Source organism: Pseudophryne corroboree, chromosome 6, assembly GCF_028390025.1.
Source record: "Pseudophryne corroboree isolate aPseCor3 chromosome 6, aPseCor3.hap2, whole genome shotgun sequence".
In the NCBI taxonomy this organism is placed as follows: Eukaryota; Metazoa; Chordata; class Amphibia; order Anura; family Myobatrachidae; genus Pseudophryne; species Pseudophryne corroboree.
The window spans coordinates 588,192,335-588,214,799 of record NC_086449.1 but is presented as its reverse complement, the minus strand read 5'-3'; the positions used below and the strand labels follow the sequence as shown (position 1 = coordinate 588,214,799).

Genomic DNA, 22,465 nt, shown 5'->3' with positions numbered 1-22,465 from the left:
CGGCGGGGGTGGGGTGCCGCGTGTGGGAGAAGGGCCGTACGGCGCGGGTGGGGTGGAGGGTGCGTGGGTGTAGGGGGGGGGGGAGATGGGTGTAGGGGGGGTGCTGCGGGTGGGGGAGAGAGAGGGTGTGTTTTTTGGGTTGTGGGTGCTACGGGTGGGGGATGGATGTGGTGGGTGCCACGGGTGGGGGAGGGGTAGGGGGGGTTCTGCGGGTGGGGGAGGGGCGGGGGGGGTGCTACAGTAGGGGACGGGAGTGCTGCGGGTGTTGGAGGGGAGTGTGGGGTGGAGGGTGCGGGGGGGGGGGGAGAAGTGGTATGGGGGGGTGCCGCGGGTGGGGGAGGGGTGGGGGTGCAGCAGGTGGGGGAGGGGACGGGAGTGCAGTGGTTGGGTGAGGGGTGTGTGCCGCGGGTGGGGTGGATGCTGTGGGTACCGCGGGTGGGAGGGTGCGGGGTGCCGCGGGTGGGAGGGTGCGGGGGTGTCGCGAGCCGTGTGGTGCGGGTGGGCGCGGGCCGTGGGCCGCGGGTGGGGGGCTGATGTGTTGGATGCTGTGGGTGGAAGGAGGGCCGTGCTCCGCGGGTGGGGTGCCGCGTGTGGGAGGAGGGCCGTGCGGCGCGGGTGGGGTGCCGCGTGTGGGAGGAGGGCCGTACGGTGCGGGTGGGGTGGAGGGTGCGTGGGTGTAGGGGGGGGGGAGATGGGTGTAGGGGGGGTGCTGCGGGTGGGGGAGAGAGATGGTGGGTTTATTGGGTTGTGGGTGCTACGGGTGGGGAATGGATGTGGTGGGTGCCACGGGTGGGGGAGGGGTAGGGGGGGTTCTGCGGGTGGGGGAGGGGCGGGGGGGGGGTGCTACAGGAGGGGACGGGAGTGCTGCGGGTGTTGGAGGGGAGTGTGGGGTGGAGGGTGCGGGGGGGGGGAAGTGGTATGGGGGTGGTGCAGGGGTGCCGCGGGTGGGGGAGGGGTGGGGGGTGCAGCAGGTGGGGGAGGGGACGGGAGTGCAGTGGTTGGGTGAGGGGTGTGTGCCGCGGGTGGGAGGAGGGCCGTGCGGCGCGGGTGGGATGCGGTGTGTGCCGCGGGTGAAAGGAGGGCCGTGCGCCGCGGGTGGGGTGAATGCTGTGGGAGGGGGGGGCAGCACATTGGCATTCTCCTCCGGACTGTGCGGTGACAGCGAGTCCGGCTTACAGTCCCCGCTCCCCGGCTGCAGGATCACCAGGGTACGTACAGGGAGTGTACGGGGAGGAGAGAGACAGGGCACTGGGCGGAGACGGGGCGGGGATGGGCGGACCGAGGGAGGGGACTGTTCCTGGCCTGCATGCAGCCACTGTGACTCCGCCCAGCGTTACGGGCACGCACAGAGTCACAGACTTAGGCTAATATATAGGAGATGTGTGTGTTTATATGTATGTATGTATATACCTGTGTATATATGTATGCACATGGATATATATGTACTATTATTAAAAAAAAGTTAACTTTTATTAAGCACTTACAAGTGCCACCAGGAAGACAGCAGGCTTACAGTCCCCGCTCCCCGGCTGCAGGATCACCAGGGTACGTACAGGGAGTGTACGGGGAGGAGAGAGACAGGGCACTGGGCGGAGACGGGGCGGGGATGGGCGGACCGAGGGAGGGGACTGTTCCTGGCCTGCATGCAGCCACTGTGACTCCGCCCAGCGTTACGGGCACGCACAGAGTCACAGACTTAGGCTAATATATAGGAGATGTGTGTGTTTATATGTATGTATGTATATACCTGTGTATATATGTATGCACATGGATATATATGTACTATTATTAAAATAAAGTAAACTTTTATTAAGCACTTACAAGTGCCACCAGGAAGACAGCAGGCTGTCATTAATAATACTCATGCAGCAAAAAAAAATAAAAAAAAAATAAAAAAATTTTTTTTTGGTGAAGGGGGGTTTCTGGGTGCTCGGAATCCCCCCCTGGGTGTGCCACTGGGTCCCAGATGAAAAAACTATCGACACTAACCCCCAAAAATGCAAAAAAGGGTGTCGACCATTTTTGTATCAACAATTGGTTTGTTGGCCTTTTGTACCATTTCTCCATATTGACCTTGTGCCTGTCATCCATATAAGGTGGATCTAATGACTATAGTGTAGACCTACTGAATGCAGATCTCCTATACCACGCCCATGTATCAATGTGTATAAATAAACATGAGTTGGGGGGGGGGTGGTATAGTAGATCTACACATATTAGATAGACAATTAATAGGCCAACCCCATGTGGTTGACATGCAAAAGACTGAGACAATCTTGTGCTTCCAAAACCACCAAGCTCAAAGAAAAACAATCATGGGCCGCCTGTCAGCCTGCTTCTAAACACGACAAGTCTGCTGCATGACGGGGCGGGCCTCCCCTTGGGGGACACCAGGGTGTGAGGCCGACTTCTGCGAATCACCCTGGTCTGGTTAAAGACCACTTCAGACGCATGGGTGCGAGAAATTGTCTCTCACAGGTACACAGTCTCTTTCAAGAGACATCCCCCTCACCAGAACTGCACAACAGTTATCCCTTTGGATCCATTAAAAGTGCAAGCTCTACAACTGGTTGTGCATTCCCTCCTGGATACAGGAGTGGTAGTGCCGGTACCCCTGTCCCAGAGGGGCAGAGGATACTACTCGACTCTGTTTCTAGTCCCGAAATCCAATGGGTCTTTCCAGCCTATACTCAACCTCAAATCACTGAACAAGTTTGTGAGAGTGTCCAAGTGCCGCATGGAAACACTGCACTCAATTGTACTGGCCATGGAACACGGAGACTATATGGTATTCCTGGATATACAAGATGCTTAGCTGCATATTCCTATTGCCATATCGCATCAGCAATATCTGCGGTTTGCTATTGGCAGCCTCCACTATCAATTCCGGGCTCTGCCATTTGGACTAACAATGGCCCCTCGGATCTTCACCAAGTTTATGTCCATGATGACGGCTCATCTCTGTCACCAGGGAGTCAGAATCCTGCCGTATCTGGATGACTTGCTGATTCTGGCAATCTCCCAAGATGTCCTCCTCAGTCATCTACAACTGACGGTAAACTTCCTACAAGCACACGGGTGGCTCTTCAACTGGAAGAAGTCCTCGCTGATCCCTGCTCGGAGCATGGTGCACCTGGGGGCATTTCTGGACTCACACAGTCAACGGCTGTATCTGTCTCCAGAGAAGGTACTGAAACTTCTGGACAGGATCAGATACTTCCTCTATCGCTCAAGAGTGTTAATACACTCGGCGATGCAAGTATTAGGCCTCATGGTGTCGGCTTTCGACATGGTGGAGTACGCTCAATTTCATTCCCGCCCTCTGTAGAGGTTAATCCTTTCCAAATGGGACGCCCTGCCTCACCGAATTAGGTCTCACATGATCTCCTTAACACTGGAGGTTCGTCTGTCGATGACCTGGTGGCTACAGAACCAGCAGTTAAACAGGGGCCGTCCCTTCTGGATCTCCAACTGGGTCCTGCTGATCACAGATGCCAGTCTGAGGGGTTGGGGCATGATGTTGGAGCAACACTGCTTCCAGGGTCGGTGGACCAAGGAGGAATTACTCCTCCCGATAAACATTCTGGAATTGCGGGCGGTGTTCAATGCTTTATCTCTCGACCTGCCTCTGTTACAGAACAGGCCTGTTCAAGTACGGTCAGACAACGCCACCATGGTGGCATACATAAACCATCAAGGAGGCACTTGAAGCCGCATGGCAATGATGGAAGTATCAAAAATCCTTTGTTGGGCGGAACGCCATCTGCCAGCAATATCGGCAGTGTTCATTCCGGGAGTCCTCAACTGGGAAGCGGATTTCTTCAGTCGTTAGGACGTGCATGCCAGAGAGTGTCTTCATCAGGAAGTTTTTCAACTCCTAGTGGACAAGTGGGGCCTACCAGATGTAGACCTGATGGCGTCTCGACACAATCACAAAGTTATGGTCTTCGGATCAAGAACCAGGGATCCTCAAGCAGCGTTCATGGATGCACTACAAGTCCATGGAACTTTCGACTGCCCTACTTGTTCCCTCCAGTGTCACTTCTGCCCAGGGTACTGCGGAAGTTCAAACAAGAAGGAGGAATTCTATTCTAGTCGCTCCTGCGTGGCTCAGAAGGCATTGGTTCTCAGACCTGCAGGGTCTATCGATAGAGCGTCCATTTCTACTTCTTCGACGCCCAAACCTCCTCGTTCAGGGCCCCTGTGTCTACCCGGACCTGGCCAGACTGGCTTTGACTCGTGTTGACCGCGACCGGGAGACACAGGTGCCAGCTGCACATATCACTTCAGCAGCTGGCCAGCCCAGGAAATATGATGGGGATGGGCTGTTTAGGGTGCCCCAGCTATAAAATGCTCAGCTATAAAATATAAATAGAAATGCTGTTTGGTCCGGCACTCCCTTGCAAACGGTAATTGTGCCCGGAGCCTGCACTATCCAAGGGAATGTAGTGTAGTCAGGGGCGTCTTAAGAGAGGAGGGGGCCCATGTGCACACTCCCGGTGGGCCCCCTCCTCTCCATGGCACCGTAGGCTCCGGCAATATGCCGGAGTCTACTGCGCATGCGCAGGTCTCCCGGAACATGGCGCCCGCCATATTTTGGAGACAAAATTGAACTGCACATGCGTGGCGGCCATGTTTTATGTGTTTTTTTGGCCGCGACGGCTGCTGCTGCGGACTTCAGACAGGTGAGCATGAAAATATGGGTGCTATGTGTGCGGTGTGGCCCCCCCCCCAGACCCAGGGGCCCGTGTGGACCGCACACATTGCACCCATGATAGAAACGCCAGTGACTGTAGTCCAATGTGCGACACTCGTGGCTTAAGAAATGGTAACAGACACCACCACTGATATCAGTGGTGGTGTCTGTTAATGTTTCTTAAGCCACGAGGGTCGTACATTGGACTACTATATATTTATATATATATATATATATATATATATTAGTGTTGGTGTGTCCTGAGGAAGAGGCGGATGCCTCGAAACATGTTGACCTGTTTGTTACACCATTAAATCTCTTATACCGTGTCCCTGGAGTGCCGTGCATCTGTGGAAGGACTATATATATATATATATATATACAGAGCCGGCCCAACCCACTCAGCAGATCCTGCAATGCAGGGAGGCGCCAATGCTGAAGAGGCGCTCTCCCCGCACTGCTGAATACTCTGCTGTTGCTACTGGCTTCTGCTCAGGATCCTCTGGCTCCCTTCTTCTTCTCTCCCTCCTCCCCTGCACCTTCAGCAGCGGCGCTGCCAGCTTGAAGTGCGCTGCCCAAACAGGGGACATCTCATCCACTGCCGCGGACTCCCCCTACCCTTTAGCAGCGTCGTCAGCATGATTAAGGTGGGGTTCCTGGGGGTAAGTACCTCGGGCCCCCTGTCAGCCGTCACAGGTCGGATCTTCCGACCCGAGCTGCAGCACTCCCATATCCTCACGGCACTGGCAGGCAAACTCGTAGCCGCCAGTGCCGCATAGAAGACAGGACAGGGCAGCCGAGTGCAGCAGGAGGCGGAGGAAGTGGCCCCCTGCTGTTCTTATAGATGCTGCTCCCATCCCTGCCGGAGCTCCGCCGGGCGCCCACGTGTGATGTGCCCGGCTCTTGTCCCTGTTAACGCCAGGCTCCCGGTTCCTGTCCCTGCCGCCGGGCTCCCACGTGGGTTGCACTGCGCAGCAGTGCGCTCACTGGTAGGCTTTGTTGTTGAATCCAAATGATCAAATATGTGCCTCTCCCACCCTACACCCCCTCTCACCCTGCAACCTCACCCACCCTGCACCCCCCCCTCTCACCCTGCACACCCCTCTCTCACCCTGCGTCTCCTCTCACCCTGCACTCCCCCTCTCATCCTGCGTCCTCTCCCACCCTGCGCACCCCTCCATCACCCTGTGTCCTCTCCCACCCTGCACACACCCCTTCTCACCTTGCGTCCTCTCCCACCGTGCACAGCACAACCCCCTCTAACCCCTCTGTTACCCTACGTCCTCTCCCAGCCTGCACACCCCCCCCTCACCCTGTGTCCTCTCCCACCCTGCACCCCCCCCCCTCACCCTGCGTCCTCTCCCACCCTGCACAGCACAACCCCCTCTCACCCCTCTATTACCCTACGTCCTCTCCCAGCCTGCACCCCCCCTCCTCACCCTGCGTCCTCTACCACCCTGCACACACCTCCCCTCACCCTGCGTCCTCTCCCCCCCTGCACAGCATAACCCCCTCTCACCCCTCTATTACCCTGTGCCCTCTCCCAGCCTGCACACACCCTCTCACCCTGCGTCCTCTCCCACCCTGCACCCCCCCCACACCCTGCGTCCTCTCCCACCCTGCACAGCACAACCCCCTCTCACCCCTCTATTACCCTACGTCCTCTCCCAGCCTGCCCCCCCTCACCCTGCGTCCTCTCCCACCCTGCACACCCACCCCCTCACCCTGCGTCCTCTCCCACCCTGCACAGCACAACCCCCTCTCACCCCTCTATTACCCTACGTCCTCTTCCAGCATGCACACCCCCCCTCACCCTGCGTCCTCTCCCACCCTGCACCCCCCCCCCACTCACCCTGCGTCCTCTCCCACCCTGCATAGCACAACCCCCTCTCACCCTGCGTCCTTTCCCACCCTGCACAACCCCCTTTCACCCTGCGTCCTCTCCCACCCTGCACACCCTCCTCTGACCCTGCGTCCTCTTCCAACCTGCACACCCCCCTCCCACCCTGCATCCTCTCCCAACCTGCACACCCCCACTCTCACCCTGCGTCCTCTCTCACCCTGTGTCCTCTCCCAACTCTCACACCCCCCTTTCACCCTGCGTCCTCTCCCAACCTACACACACCCCTCTCACCCTGCGTCCTCTCACCCTGCACATCCCCGGCTCACCTGGTGTCCCTCTCCCATACTGTGTCCCTGTCTTCCTCTTTCCCTCTCCCCAATATGTCCTATTCACACCCTGCATCCCCCCTCTCACCTGGTGCCCCTCTCCCACCCTGCAACCCTCTACCACCCAGAGTCCCAATCCCCAATATGTCCCTCTCCCACCCAGTGTCCCAATCCCCCACAATATGTCCCTCTCCCACCCTGCATCCCCCCTTCCTCTGTCCCTCTCCTTATGTCCTCCTCCCACCCACTGCCCCCGTTCTCCTCAGTCCTTCCTCCACCATGTGTCCTCCCTCTCGTCCAGTCCGAGGACACGCCCCTTTTTCAGCGCGCATGACATTGATGTGCGCAACGGTACACCCCAGAGTGGACACTATACCCCTTGCGCTGCCCCCACAGAGGACATCTCCATCCACAGCCGCGGATCCCGGAACTAGGTGCACCGAACAGTAGCAGACGGAAAGAAATCCCGTTGCTACAACCATCGGCTCCCAGGCGCTCCGAATAGGAGTGAACAGCCGCCTTGCTACTGTCAGACACCTACGTTGGAGAGACTGAGCACCATTCACCTGTGAGTTATATATTCATTAGTTTAAGTATGGATTGCCGCTACCACTGTTTACATGACCGCTGGGGGGAATTAAGGGAAACTGATTGAAAGGTTCCACAAACTGAGATACTGAACATTAAAAACTTTAATAAAGGTTAATAAAACGTTTTGTTCTATGCATTTTCCACACATTCAACTACCCCCCCCCCCCGAACATCACTGCCACTGCTGCCGATAGTTGCCCCCCCCCCCACCCTCACCTACCACAGACTTCACTGCGCCAGTAGCAGACCCCTTCCCCCTCCCACACAACTGCCGCCGGTAGGGTCCCCTTTGCCTAAGGGCCTACTCTGCTGTAAATATAGCCCTGGCGGCCACAGCTCTTCAGTCTCTCTGAAATCTCCTGTGTAAGTACTGCACTCCCCCCACCCCCACCCCCCTCTCTCCCCTCCTGTGGACATAAGTGTAAGGGGCACTATTACTGTGGCCATTATGTGTTGCATTACTACTGTCGGTGTTATGTGTGGCACTACTACTGTGGGCATTACGTGTATGCGGGGTACTACTGTGTCTGGTAACATGAATAAGGTACACTACTATGTGGCACAACATGAATCATGGGCACTACGTGCGTTGTAATAAGATTGTGTTACTGTGTGCCGTAATTTGAATTGGGGGAACTATTGTGTGGCCACGCCCCTTCCTTGTGATACCACACCCCTTTTTGTAGTGCACGCCTATCCATTTATTATGTATGAGAGGGCGCAAATTTATCGTTTGCAGGGGGGCGCCGAATACCCTAGCACCGGCCCTGTATATATGTATGTATGTATATATATATATATATAATTATTATATTTATATAGCCAGGGGCAGATTGGGAACAAAAAGCGGCCCTGGAAAAATTTGTGCTAGTGGCACATGGGCAGCACCAGAGGTGTAAGGTCTAGCCATGGGCCATGGCAGCAGCACCCTCCCCCCAAGACTTTCCCGATAGTGGGGATGTCCAGCATCAAGGGGGAAGTTAAAAAGAAATAAAATTAAATAATATGAGCACATTATATGATACACCTTCAGAATTTAGGAAACTATATAATTCTTTAGAAAGATATATTTTCTTGCTTATTACACCAACTGTATCCCAATCACTATTCACTCAATCTTATATGTCAGCCAAGCAGGCAGACAGAGCATACACTAGACTAGATCATAGGTTCTCAAACTCGATCCTCAGGACCCCACACAGTGCATGTTTTGCAGGTAACCCAGCAGGTGCACAGGTGTATTAATTACTCACTGACACATTTTAAAAGGTTCACAGGTGGAGTTAATTGTTTCACTTGTGATTTTGTGAGGAGACCTGCAAAACATGCACTGTGTGGGGTCCTGAGGACCGAGTTTGAGAACCTGTGCACTAGATTATCTGCAATCACAGGCTTAAGCCCAGTACCCACGGGCCGATGCAGGAGAGATGTGTGCTGAGCGAACCGCTCAGCACACATGTCTCCTGCCGCTCAGCACAGCGCGATCTGTGCTGAGCGTGCGGGGGGAGATGGGGGGGGCGCTCATTTCACCCAGCGGGTGAAGTGAGCGACCCGCTAGATTGGCCTGCATGCAGGCCAATCTAGCAGCAGCGATAGCGATGTGCGGGGCCGCGCATCGCTATCGCTGAGGGGGCTACACACGGAGCGATCATGCCGATATTCTAAGCAATCTAGTCAGATTGCTTAGAATATCGCTCCGTGAGTACCCCCCTTAAGTGGCAGTAATTTTCATATATGCAAATTATTTTGCATCTTATTCATTATGTCTGTAAAAAGGACCACATTTCCTCAAACAAAACAGGCCCCACGGGTGCGTCGGCCCACCAGAAATCTTCCCTGTAAACCCTATGACCAATCCGCCTCTGTATATAGCGCTCTTTCTCGAATAGGCGCTTATAATATAGTACAGAAACAATGAAGTACAGAACAGCTTTTCATAAAATACAGACGTATGTAGATACTAAAGGGACATTATGGCAATGCTTGAGTAAACAGGAAAATCTATTTTTGAGGGATTCTGTAGTTGGGGCCTCTCGCACTGTGTAGGGAAGTGAGTTCCACAGAGTCTGAGCCGCATGACTGAAAGCTCGAACCCCCAATGAATTACGGGAGATTCTAGGTACTGCTAAAAGTCCTTCATCTACAGATCGCAGTAATCGAGTGGGGCAGTATGGAATCAGAAGCTGCTTCAGGTACCTTGGGCCCTGGTAGTGCTTTGAAACTCAGTAAGCCAATCTTGAAAATGATTCGCCATCTTACAGGCAGCCAGTGAAGGGAGTAGAGTATGGGTGTTATGTGGCTAGAGCGGGGCTGGTTAGTTTACAGCCTGGCAGCTGTGTTTTGCACCAGCTGTAAGCGGTGCAATTCTTTTGCTGAGAGACCAAGGTAGGGGACATTATAGTAGTCTAATTGAGATTATACAAAAGCATGTATGACTTTTGGAAGATCATCTGAGGGAATTAAGTGCTTGGTTCTGGATATGTTCCTCAGGTGAAAGAATGAGGATTTAATTGTGGCTGATATCTGATGTTTAAGTGTCAAGCCACCATCCAGGACAACGCCAAGATTCCGCACAGATCAGCGGTTGTAATTCTGAATCCCCAAGTGTAACTCCAGTTGGTTGGCTTTGCTTCAGTCTTGTCCTTTGATGTTGTTGTCCTGTTATAAGGACCTCTGTTTTATCAGGGTTCAGTCGCAGCCTCCTGGAGCTCAGCTAGAAAGTCATTTAGACGCAACAAAAATAAAAGAAGGGGACTTATCCTGCGCTCCACAATAAGGTCACAGTCACAGTAAGCTTCTGGAGTTATTTATAAACTCACATGGGTACCATAGGTATGTGCCAAACTTTCCTGGATTCAGCAAACGTGTTTTGAGGAAGCGCTGCTGCCATCCATCTTAAATAAAATAATATACCTTGAAGTCTTCACTGGTTATTAGACCTTCCTATATTCTGCTTTGGTACATCCCATAGTAATGGCTGCCATGGTGGACTTACTAATGTGAATTATCCTCTCTGGTTATGATCTTTAGGTGGTGTAATTGCGCAACATGTTAAAACTCAGATCCAGTCTGTCTGCGAGATCCCCATATCTTCGTGCACGAAACGGTGGAATTTCTGTACAGTCTTTTCCAATGTAAGATACAGATTGCACAGTTTGCGGTGTAGTACTGTCAGGACAGGATCTCCTTGTCAGGAAATCAAGCAGGTATGGCCTTTGAAGGGTTAACCATTGATGGTCCCATCGTTGTTAAATATCAACCATTAGTTGGGCAGCACAAATTTAGGGTTGGGCTAAGAGGTGTGCTAATCACAGAAGGCGGTGGCACCCAATAAGTATTAGGGGCGGGGCTAAGCACTGCTTTCCCCTGTGCCACTCATGGAAAACCGTTGGTGCATCTCTGTAATCAATGACAGAGATCCATCTGATCGCCAATGGTTGCAAACCACCAACTGTTGCTAACCATCAATGATCAATGGCCATCCCTGTAGTGTGGGAAATAACTCCCATTTCAGGGCGTCTCCCTGACATTCAGGGAGAGTTGGCAAAAGCGCAGAAATCAAGCAGCATGGACCTTTTCCTGTTCATTTAATTAGCAAACTGATTTCTATGGGGTTTCCAGATTGTGCTTTCCGTGCTGCCACCCCAATAAAGTGAATGCAAGCTGCATTGTACACAGAAATTTCCCATTTAGGGAGGTTGGCATATTTGACAAGTTGAGAGAGGCTTGGGAGCATAATGTGTGAGAAGGGGAGGTGGTTGGTTAATGTGAACCAGGACCAAATTGTATTCAATATTTCCTTGTAAGAAATGTTAATAACATTGTTATTTTTAGCAGTTTTATGTCTTGCAATAAATTAGTTTGCATTCTTCTCATGTACTGATTTATAGAATATGTATAATAATAGCTAAAAATAAATAGAGTATTCTAATATGTTATTCTAATATGTTTTACATGGAGATTAGGCAAATAGGGATGCCACTAGTTTAGCTTCCTTATGTTATGTTTTACCAGGAAAACTGTGTCATTATATCTAAATATGGGAGGGCATCTTTCCCCTCAGGGAGAGCAGGAATGGAGAGGAAGCCTGATTTCTCTGCTATAATTAACTTGCCTGCCTAATGTGGGAGCTGTGAAGACACCTCTGGTAGGGTGACAATACAACCCTCATACATATGCAGCAAGGTTTCACACTGCTTCTGTTTACCTGTTCCTTGCATTTACCAAGTATCCTGTGCTCAGGGGGAGGGGGAAACAATGCAAAGCGAGATAATTCTCCTTTTCGTAAAAGATCCATAGAATAGCACAACTTGAAGTGGTATATTATGTGGAATGAAAACATCTCTTTCATATATGAAAACATTTCATTGTGAGCTCTGATCAAGGTCAGAACAACAGGAAGGTCATTGTGCAACACATGTTAATAAATACCAAGTGTTTTTTTCATGATAAAGAATATATATTCCCTTCACCTCCTGCAGCTGGCTGTCATAATAGTGGTTGTCAATGAGGAGCACGAACATGCCTATGATTCAGATCCCTGAGAGTAATCTGGCAAGATCAGCAATGGGCATCATGTGACTCATGGTATTCAAATGGAAAGTAATCTAGATTGGACGCTGATAACTTGTCACAAAGTTATCAGCCAGCCAGTTGTTAACCTGCATGTTTTTTTACATTTGAAACACCATAGTCCGTGTATATAACCAATGTTTCGAGATGGGGTAAATGTATGAAGCAGTGAAAAGAGTGGAGAAGTGAGCCAGTGGAGAAGTTGCCCATGGCAACCAATCAGCATTGAGGTAACATTTATAATTTGCATATTATAAAATTACACAGAGCAGCTGATTGGTTGCCATGGGCAACTTCTCCACTGGGTCACTTCTCCACTCTTATCACTGCTTCATACATTTACCCCAATGTGTCATCTTGTTGGCAGAGTTGCTGTGCAGGCGCAGGGGTGGTGGGTACTTTGTATCCAGCACCTCCACCCCTTGGTGCTCCTCTGGACTAGTACTGGTTTGTGCCAGCATCCCTGGTCATGGATGTCTTTGTGTGTATTGTTTATTTGTAAGCCTGCTAAAAGTGCGGAGACATGGGGCTGGGTCACTACCACACTGGTATTGAAGAAGAAGATCATGGCTCAGCAACCTGGACAGCTTTACCCAGGGGAGATGAATATACAGTATGTCTGTTAGATAGTTATATGCTAAGTTTGGTGCAATGAAGTCCCTGGCGGTTGTTCAATTAAAAGTTTGATACATCTGTGTGTTGTGTTTAGCAATCAATTGCTTTAACCTTACTTTCTAAGTGCCCAGGTGATTATAATTTATACCCACTCGGGGATTCCGGGGCTGATTAAAAGTATCATCACCGTAGCTTCTTTGTGGTATCGGGAGGCATGTATGGTGTAACTGCTGACCTTCATCCAATAAATGAGTAATGTCACCTGCAGCTCAAAAAACATGCATTTATACATCATTTTAAAGCATTAAAATAATACAGAATGTGAATGTAGAAGCAAATAATAGGCTCATTATTGTTTTTTTTATACTGTAAGTTAGAGAGTGTGTGTGTGTGTGTGTGTGTGTGTGTGTGTGTGTGTGTGTGTGTGTGTGTGTGTGTGTGTGTGAGAGAGAGACAGAGAGAGAGAAAGAGAGAGAGAATGTTTGAATCTATAACAATGCTGTGACTTTTTCAATGTAATAGTAAGTCTATAGTTAAAGAAATACGCTGTCAGCTGTTTTGATATGTTGCGATGACTTCTGCAAACGTTCATCCCACAGTCCCTCATTGATTTTCATGAGTAAATAACCTGTTCTGTTTGGATCAATTATTTTCTATGGCAGAGATTTTTGGATCCCTATCAACCATTTACAACTCATGCTTCATTAAAAATTACAGCAGGGTACAGCTAATAAAATTGAATATTATTTGATTTGTTCTCAGAATAAGTAACACAGAACATTCCATGTTCATCATATCAGCAATCAGTCATGGCTGCACTACTCAAAATTAGTGAGCTGAAAACCGGGTTATAGCTGATCTTCTCGATCTGCCCTAGCCACAACCTTGATCCAATCAACAGCATCAACCAGCTCAAAACGAAAAACACCCCCAATGTGATATGGCTATGTCCACTTGTCTCAATTCCAAGAAGGTAAATGTTGATAGGAAGGGTTTAATTCTCAATGAATATGTGAGTTGTTAAACTTTATTTATTCAGATAGGATTCCAGTAGCAGCATGTTTTCATATGTGTTAACAGCAGTGCACAACCAGATAAAACAGAAAGTTGATCATCTGCTAGATGTCTTTAAGTTGGACAGCCCAAGACTCAGAGTACTGTGAGTAATTGGTAACACCAGGAATCAGATAGTAATAGCCAAGTCCACAGGTCGCGACCCAAATGTCAGCAAGGTGTTTTATTGGCACAGGCAAAACCAAGTCAGGTTCAGCACAAACAGTCAGAATCCAAGGTATCCAGCAGAGTGTTTAAAGGTAAAAGCATGTCAAGTTCAACCCAGGGGTCAAAATCCAAGGAATCCAGCGATTGTTTAAAAGCACAGGCAAAAAATAGGTCAAGATCAGTACAGGGGACATAGGGGGTCATTCCGAGTTGTTCGCTCGTTGCCGATTTTCACAACGGAGCGATTAAGGCATAAAGCATGGTTCGCAGTGCGCATGCGGTTAGTATTTTAACACAAAACTTAGTAGATTTACTCACGCCCGAACGAAGATTTTTCCTTGTTGAAGTGATCGTTGTGTGATTGACAGGAAGTGGGTGTTTCTGGGCGGAAACTGGCCGTTTTCTGGGAGTGTGCGGAAAAACGCAGGCGTGCCAGGGAAAAACGCGGGAGTGTCTGGGGAAACGGGGGAGTGGCTGGCCGGACGCTGGGCGTGTGTGTGACGTCAAACCAGGAACGAAACTGACTAAACTAATCATTATTTGTGAGTAAGTCTGGAGTTACTCAGAAACTGCTAAGAAATTTATTTTCGCTATTCTGCGAATCTTTCGTTCGCAATTCTGCTAAGCTAAGATACACTCCCAGAGGGCGGCGGCTTAGCGTGTGCAATGCTGCTAAAAGCAGCTAGCGAGCGAACAACTCGGAATCACCCCCATAATCCAAAATATCCAGTAAAGTATACTTTTAGAGCACTAACAGGATTAAGGAAGCCTGTGTCCAGAAAGAAGAGTAATCACTTGATATCGGGGAAGGGGGGGGGGGGATATAATAGTGTGTGAGAATCAAGAAGTGAGAGATTTTGTGAGAGTTCGTGTTTTTTTAAAGTGGCAATCATATATACAGGAAAATCAACTTGGTTTTGCCATGTAAATAATTGCCACTTTAAATAAACAAACTAGGAGAACAATCACAAAATCTCTCACTTCTTTCTTCTCACACCCTGTTACATTCACCCCAAGGTGTTGGTGGACCATCTTTTTGGGGCCAGCAAGGAAGTGTTGAGCTACACAAAGCGGCTCTACTGTGTATTCGAACTTCTGGGATTACGTTCCAGATACCAAAAGGACTGCCATGGCTGCCAGACTCAGGGACACAAGCCTCCTTATGGGGAGCTGCGATAGTTGGCACTACGCAGCACCTTCCCAAGCGATTCCAAGGCACTCCAGGCTTTCCAGGACTAATCTTGAATAATTATTGGACAAGGTGAGCAGCATGAACATTTTCCATTAGCTCCCAAGAATTCTCTTCACTGTAATAGTCTTTCCATTTGAGTAAGAGAAACTGCTTTAAGGTTTTTTCTGCTTAATTTTAGAGTCCAGCACTCAATCAAGCCCATACTTATAATCATAGCCAGATTAAGGGGGGAATGCAGGGCATACTGTGCCCTGGGCCCACCTTGGTCAGTGGCCCCCCAGCCAGAGCACATCACTAGCTTTCCCTCTTAAGCAGCAGCAGAACCAGCAGCCATAATACGAGCAGGGCAGTATGCAGTGCAGGTAGAGACACAGGAATATCATGTTTCATGAGCTACCGACAGAGCTTTCTGACCCGAGGAGAGATAGGAGGGGGAGAGAGCTGTAAGTGACACAGGGATCCCAGCTTCTCCTCCTCCCTGCCTGGGTGTCTGAGCCCTGTGCAAACTGTTATGCAACTAAACCATTTGGGACTAGAGATAGAGACACATAGAGTCCTCCTGAGTCCTGTCCCAGTGTGTAAGTAGTACAGAGGCTGCTGCTATTGTTGCATGTGACAAGATAAATTGTTTTATTTTTCTATGTGTATTTTAAGGTGAACTTGTCTTTGTTCCACTAGAAGAAAATTTTATAAAATATTTGTCTTTCAATTAGGTGGAGCTATAAACAGTACCTAGGCAGTATCAAACTATTAGTTAAAAGGAATATACACAATTGGTTTAAATGTATTATACACAATCTATACCTCCCACCATGACCCATTCCAGGAGGGATAACATGCTCTCTACCTGAACTTCCTTCTTAGTTTGTGATTGCAATCACCTGTGTTTACCTTTCTTATCAATTATATAGTTCAACACAGGTGACGCCAATCATATATTAAGAGGGAAGTCCAGGTAGAGAGCATTTTGTCCCCCCTGGAATGGGACATGTTGGGAGGTATGCACAATTTAATATACATCCCCCACCTTCCATCGGGGCCCCCCTGTCTTAAGTGCCCCGGGCACCCCCAAGGCTTAATCCGGCCCTGCTTATAATAACTCGTAACCTTGATCAGTGGCGCAGCAACTGGGGTTAAAAGAGTAAATCATTTTATTTGAGACAAATGAAAAACTGGATGGACATTTTACATAGTGACTGCAGAGGTAACTTCAGTGAAAAGAATTGGACCAATACACTTAACAGACAGTTTTAGAGAGGATCGTTGCATCCTTACATTTGTTTTGTGGCTAACTAAACTTCACCCCTCTGTTGCTATCTTTGACGCTGGTGTATGTTTCTCATCTGCTAGTTTCTTATGTTTATCCTGTGCCTATATTAGATTAGTGTTCATCTTTTTCTATACTTCTTTTAAAGCTGCTTGAAGTTACTAGACAACTGGATCCCTTTACTGAATACTGGAATTTAGAAATGGTGGGGATTATATCCACACTCAACAAAGAAAGGACTAAATAATGTTTGAGTAATATTGAGTGTAGTATGTAAATTCTGCTAATGGTAATTAGACTGCCCAATTGTTCTATTAGTCATTGTTATAAATGTGCAAGTACTGTTTGAGACATTGATTTACACGCTCTGATTCTTTGCTTGCAGGTGATAGCAAGATGATAATTTGGACTTGATTTGCAAGGTCTGGCAGAGAGCACTCCAGAAGCTGGATGTAAGCTGAGTGTCCCAATCAGAGACTATAGAATCATGACATTCATAGAGTTTATAAACATTTTTAATAAACCACTGAACCATTTGCAGAGCAGTAGTTCATTTGGATAATGGTATAAAGTGTGCTATATTCAAATATCGAGCCACAAATACTGAGATTGTAGTAGAAGCCTCAGAAGGTTGTAAATCTGGTTTAAATTGACAGAGATATCCATTCCATGGACACAATGGTGTTGGAGTGGTTGTAAATGAGTGTGCTGAATCTTATTCCTGGCACAAACCTGGCAAGTGACCACATAGCATTGCACCAACTTGGAGAAGTGAGTACACCAATAAAACCTAGCAACTAATCATTATTATTTTTTTATTTTTTTTTATTTCTAAGGCGCCACAAGTTTTTTGCAGCGCCATACAAAGGACAGTACAGGGAAACAAAACTTAACATTTCAGTAAATAAATAACAAAAATAGATTCCAGGTAACAAAGAGCAGCACAATTCTCAAAACATAATACAACTTAGATGTAAGTAGTGAGTGAGTGATCAGCGTACTACTAGGAGCAGCCGGCGGCCATAGATAGAGATGAGCCTTTACCAGCAGGAGAAAAAGTGGGTAAAGAAGGTCGCTGAGTAGGAGAGAGCTGTGTGTGGAATGTGTCGAGAAGAGGGTTTTGACAACAAGAGGAAAGGGGGCCCTGCTCTGAGGAGCTAACAATCTAGTATAAACAATCCTAGTCTTGTTTATACTTGGATTGTATGCCTGGCCCTGGGAGTGTCAAGATATTATTTCAGAATTAATTTCTGTAACTGAGAGGTTGGTATATAAATGTAAGTATTTGGTAATCATCCCATGAACGTTGGGCTCCCTATAAAATGTATTTATATCGAACTGTTCTTGTTAGTCAAGCAGTGGCTATAGAAATCAATGTTCTCAAAGCAAAACAGGGTTATGGTACCTACAGCTCTTTCCTCAGGAATTATGGGCAGTGTCTGTCATGTTTGATTTGCCATTTATGAAACTGTCGAGATAAGGTTTTTAGATTTTTCTTTTTTCAGTGTCGCTCATCCACTGTCTAAACTCCAACAATTCCAGAACCGAACAAGCTGCCTGACGCAGGTTCAGTAGCTTAGATCCAGCTGTTGCAGCTCGGTGTGGGTCATCAAATGCCTTGGCAAATATATGCATAAATAATTGTACGCCATTAAGCAATGGATCTTGTTTTTACAGGAATGGTGTGGCGCAAGCTAAAACTTGGCCTACAAGTAGAGTCAATATCAGTCCTACTTTTAAAGGGTAATTATGGTAGGTATTAGGATGCTAATGGGAGGAGAGAGAGAAAGCTCTTGTGTGGGCGCACTCTTGAAGAAAGAAGAAGGAATTCTTCAGTTATTAGTAATGATAAAAACTTAATTTTTATTGATCAACAATTAAAAAATTATTACCCCTCTACGATCCAAGAAAAGGTGTAGGCATAGGAAAGACGTGAGAAAATATAAAATGTTCTGGTCTGTTAATCACACGAGAAGGATTAGAAAGGCTGCAGACACTTGATAGTCTGACACCCATTTCTCCTGACCAGTACAGATAATCTGTATTAATGAGACCGACCAGGGAGGTCAATAGTGTGTCTTAGAGAACCACTTAAAACTGGTTAATACTAAGCAGTTGAGTATTCACCTGTTATTCCATATTGTGCAGAATTAGAAATATCTATATTGACATGATCTGGACGCGGCAAGGATAGAAAGAAGTTTTTGAAAGAACAAATAGTGGTGATACTGCTGTTGGTGTCCACCCTTCAAAAGAAGGGGAATAGTCCCTACTCTACAACACCAGGTATTCCCAGGGAGTCTCCTCTCAAGGTACTGACCCGGCCCGACGCTGTTTAGCTTCCAAGATCGGACGAGATCGGGCATTAGCAGCGTGGTATGATAGTAGAGAGGCTATCTACCAATGAGAGTGCACCTATATGAAGATGGTAGAGTAGAGATTTAGAAAGATAAAGCCATATAGTGTATTTTTTTATGTGTAATTTAGATTTGAATTCTCATTTCTATAGGTGCCTTTGATATGCATTAAGCATATCCACCAACGCTGCATATCATGCAGTTAGGATTTTTTGTGCTCTTTACAGCATTATAATCCTACATATTGCAGGCCAGTATTATTGGTATATGTGCTCATTATATTTGGCACACTATTCAATACTGCATGGTGCATACTGAGGATGTCTCGCGCATATTACAGTTTGGTAGTCCTATAGATTGCAGATTATTACAACTGCAATAGGTGCACTTTTCATTTGGCTCACCAATTAATAATATAAGCCTGCATTTGGGATTTCTTGTGCACAATATAGCCTCATAACCCTATAGATTGCAGAATATACTTATTTTTGTACACATTGTTTCTAGTGATGAGCGGGTTCGGATCCTCGGAATCCGACCCGCCCGAACTTCACCTTTTTTTTTACACGGGTCCGAGCGACTCGGATCCTCCCGCCTTGCTCGGTTAACCCGAGCGCGCCCGAACGTCATCATCCCGCTGTCGGATTCTCGCGAGACTCGGATTCTTTATAAGGAGCCGCGCGTCGCCGCCATTTTCACACGTGCATTGAGATTGATAGGGAGAGGACGTGGCTGGCGTCCTCTCCGGTATAGTAGAACACAGAGTGACTTAGTTAGTTATAATTGTGGGGAGGATTGGGGACGGGGAGCAGCTGTTAGGGAGTACAGTGCAGGGTTTTGATTATACCACCAGTGAGTTTAATCCTTTGTTTCTCTGCCTGAAAAAAACGCTCCGACCACCATATCTGTGCTCACTCAGTGTGCTGCACTGCTGCATGATATATCTGTGCTGAGTGCACTGCTCTGCTCACACTGCCTAATTGTGGGGACTGGGGAGCAGTTATAGCAGGAGTACAGTGCACAGTTTTGCTGACAGTGACCACCAGTCAAGTATACGTTTGTCTGCCTGAAAAACACTCCTGTGTTTTTTTTTTTCCTTCATACTAGTTTAGCAGTCTGCTGACAGTGTCCACCAGGTCCGTTATACAGTATATTATATATATAAGCAGCAGTACGGTAGGCCACGGCTGTACCTACCTCTGTGTCGTCAGTGCACTTGTCGTCCATAAGTAATATAATACTATACTATCCATCCATCTACATTGTATACCTGTGTTGTTGTTTTTTTCTTCATCCTAGTTTAGCAGTCTGCTGACAGTGTCCACCAGGTCCGTTATACAGTATATTATATATATAAGCAGCAGTACGGTAGGCCACGGCTGTACCTACCTCTGTGTCGTCACTCGTCGTCCATAAGTAATATAATACTATACTATCCATCCATCTACATTGTATACCTGTGGTGTTTTTTTTTTCTTCATACTAGTTTAGCAGTCTGCTGACAGTGTCCACCAGGTCCGTTATACAGTATATTATATATATAAGCAGCAGTACGGTAGGCCACGGCTGTACCTACCTCTGTGTCGTCAGTGCACTCGTCGTCCATAAGTAATATAATACTATACTATCCATCCATCTACATTGTATACCTGTGTTGTTGTTTTTTTCTTCATCCTAGTTTAGCAGTCTGCTGACAGTGTCCACGAGGTCCGTTATACAGTATATTATATATATAAGCAGCAGTACGGTAGGCCACGGCTGTACCTACCTCTGTGTCGTCACTCGTCGTCCATAAGTAATATAATACTATACTATCCATCCATCTACATTGTATACCTGTGGTGTTTTTTTTTCTTCATACTAGTTTAGCAGTCTGCTGACAGTGTCCACCAGGTCCGTTATACAGTATATTATATATATAAGCAGCAGTACGGTAGGTCACGGCTGTACCTACCTCTGTGTCGTCAGTGCACTCGTCGTCCATAAGTAATATAATACTATACTATCCATCCATCTACATTGTATACCTGTGTTGTTGTTTTTTTTCTTCATCCTAGTTTAGCAGTCTGCTGACAGTGTCCACCAGGCCCGTTATACAGTATATTATATATATATAAGCAGCAGTACGGTAGGCCACGGCTGTACCTACCTCTGTGTCGTCACTCGTCGTCCATAAGTAATATAATACTATACTATCCATCCATCTACATTGTATACCTGTGGTGTTGTTTTTTTCTTCATACTAGTTTAGCAGTCTGCTGACAGTGTCCACCAGGTCCGTTATACAGTATATTATATATATAAGCAGCAGTACGGTAGGTCACGGCTGTACCTACCTCTGTGTCGTCAGTGCACTCGTCGTCCATAAGTAATATAATACTATACTATCCATCCATCTACATTGTATACCTGTGTTGTTGTTTTTTTTCTTCATCCTAGTTTAGCAGTCTGCTGACAGTGTCCACCAGGCCCGTTATACAGTATATTATATATATAAGCAGCAGTACGGTAGGCCACGGCTGTACCTACCTCTGTGTCGTCACTCGTCGTCCATAAGTAATATAATACTATACTATCCATCCATCTACATTGTATACCTGTGGTGTTGTTTTTTTCTTCATACTAGTTTAGCAGTCTGCTGACAGTGTCCACCAGGTCCGTTATACAGTATATTATATATATAAGCAGCAGTACGGTAGGCCACGGCTGTACCTACCTCTGTGTCGTCACTCGTCGTCCATAAGTAATATAACACTATACTATCCATCCATCTACATTGTATACCTGTGGTGGCTTTTAGTTGTGCGCAAAATATGGAGAACAAAAATGTGGAGGTTAAAAAAATAGGGAAAGATCAAGATCCACTTCCACCTCGTGCTGAAGCTGCTGCCACTAGTCATGGCCGAGGCGATGAAATGCCATCAACGTCGTCTGCCAAGGCCGATGCCCAATGTCATAGTACAGCGCATGTAAAATCCAAAACACAAAAGATCAGTAAAAAAATGACCCAAAAATCAAAATTAAAAGCGTCTGAGGAGAAGCGTAAACTTGCCAATATGCCATTTACGACATGGAGTGGCAAGGAACGGCTGAGGCCCTGGCCTATGTTCATGGCTAGTGGTTCAGCTTCACATGAGGATGGAAGCACTCATCCTCTCGCTAGAGAAAAGAAAAGACTTGCGGCAAAATCACAGCAAAGAACTGTGCGTTCTTCGAAATCACAAATACCAAAGGAGAGTCCAATTGTGTCGGTTGCGATGCCTGACCTTCCCAACACAGGACGGGAAGAGCTTGCGCCTCTTTTTTTCTTTGCGTCATGTGCTGTTTGGGGAGTATTTTTTGGAAGGGCCATCCTGCGTGAGATGGGCCAGGTGTTTGTGCCGGCCACTAGGGTCGCTTAGCTTACTCACACAGCTACCTCATTGCGCCTCTTTTTTTCTTTGCGTCATGTGCTGTTTGGGGAGTATTTTTTGGAAGGGCCATCCTGCCTGACACTGCAGTGCCACTCCTAGATGGGCCAGGTGTTTGTGTCGGCCACTAGGGTCGCTTAGCTTACTCACACAGCTACCTCATTGCGCCTCTTTTTTTCTTTGCGTCATGTGCTGTTTGGGGAGTATTTTTTGGAAGGGCCATCCTGCGTGACACTGCAGTGCCACTCCTAGATGGGCCAGGTGTTTGTGTCGGCCACTAGGGTCGCCTAGCTTACTCACACAGCTACCTCATTGCGCCTCTTTTTTTCTTTGCGTCATGTGCTGTTTGGGGAGTATTTTTTGGAAGGGCCATCC

The 22,465-nt window shown here is 47.8% G+C and overlaps 1 long non-coding RNA gene and 1 pseudogene across 1 annotated transcript; one reads left to right on the top strand and one right to left on the bottom strand.

Annotated features, from left to right (window-relative positions):
* The first annotated feature begins 12,415 nt into the window (after positions 1 to 12,415).
* LOC134935472 (uncharacterized) lies at positions 12,416 to 16,808 on the top strand. The gene is made up of 3 exons (XR_010180165.1): positions 12,416 to 12,641; positions 13,406 to 13,616; positions 16,709 to 16,808. It is a non-coding gene; the product is annotated as an uncharacterized LOC134935472 (long non-coding RNA).
* A 1,786-nt stretch (positions 16,809 to 18,594) lies between these two features.
* Positions 18,595 to 18,713, bottom strand: LOC134937371 (5S ribosomal RNA; annotated as a pseudogene).
* Positions 18,714 to 22,465: the final 3,752 nt, after the last annotated feature.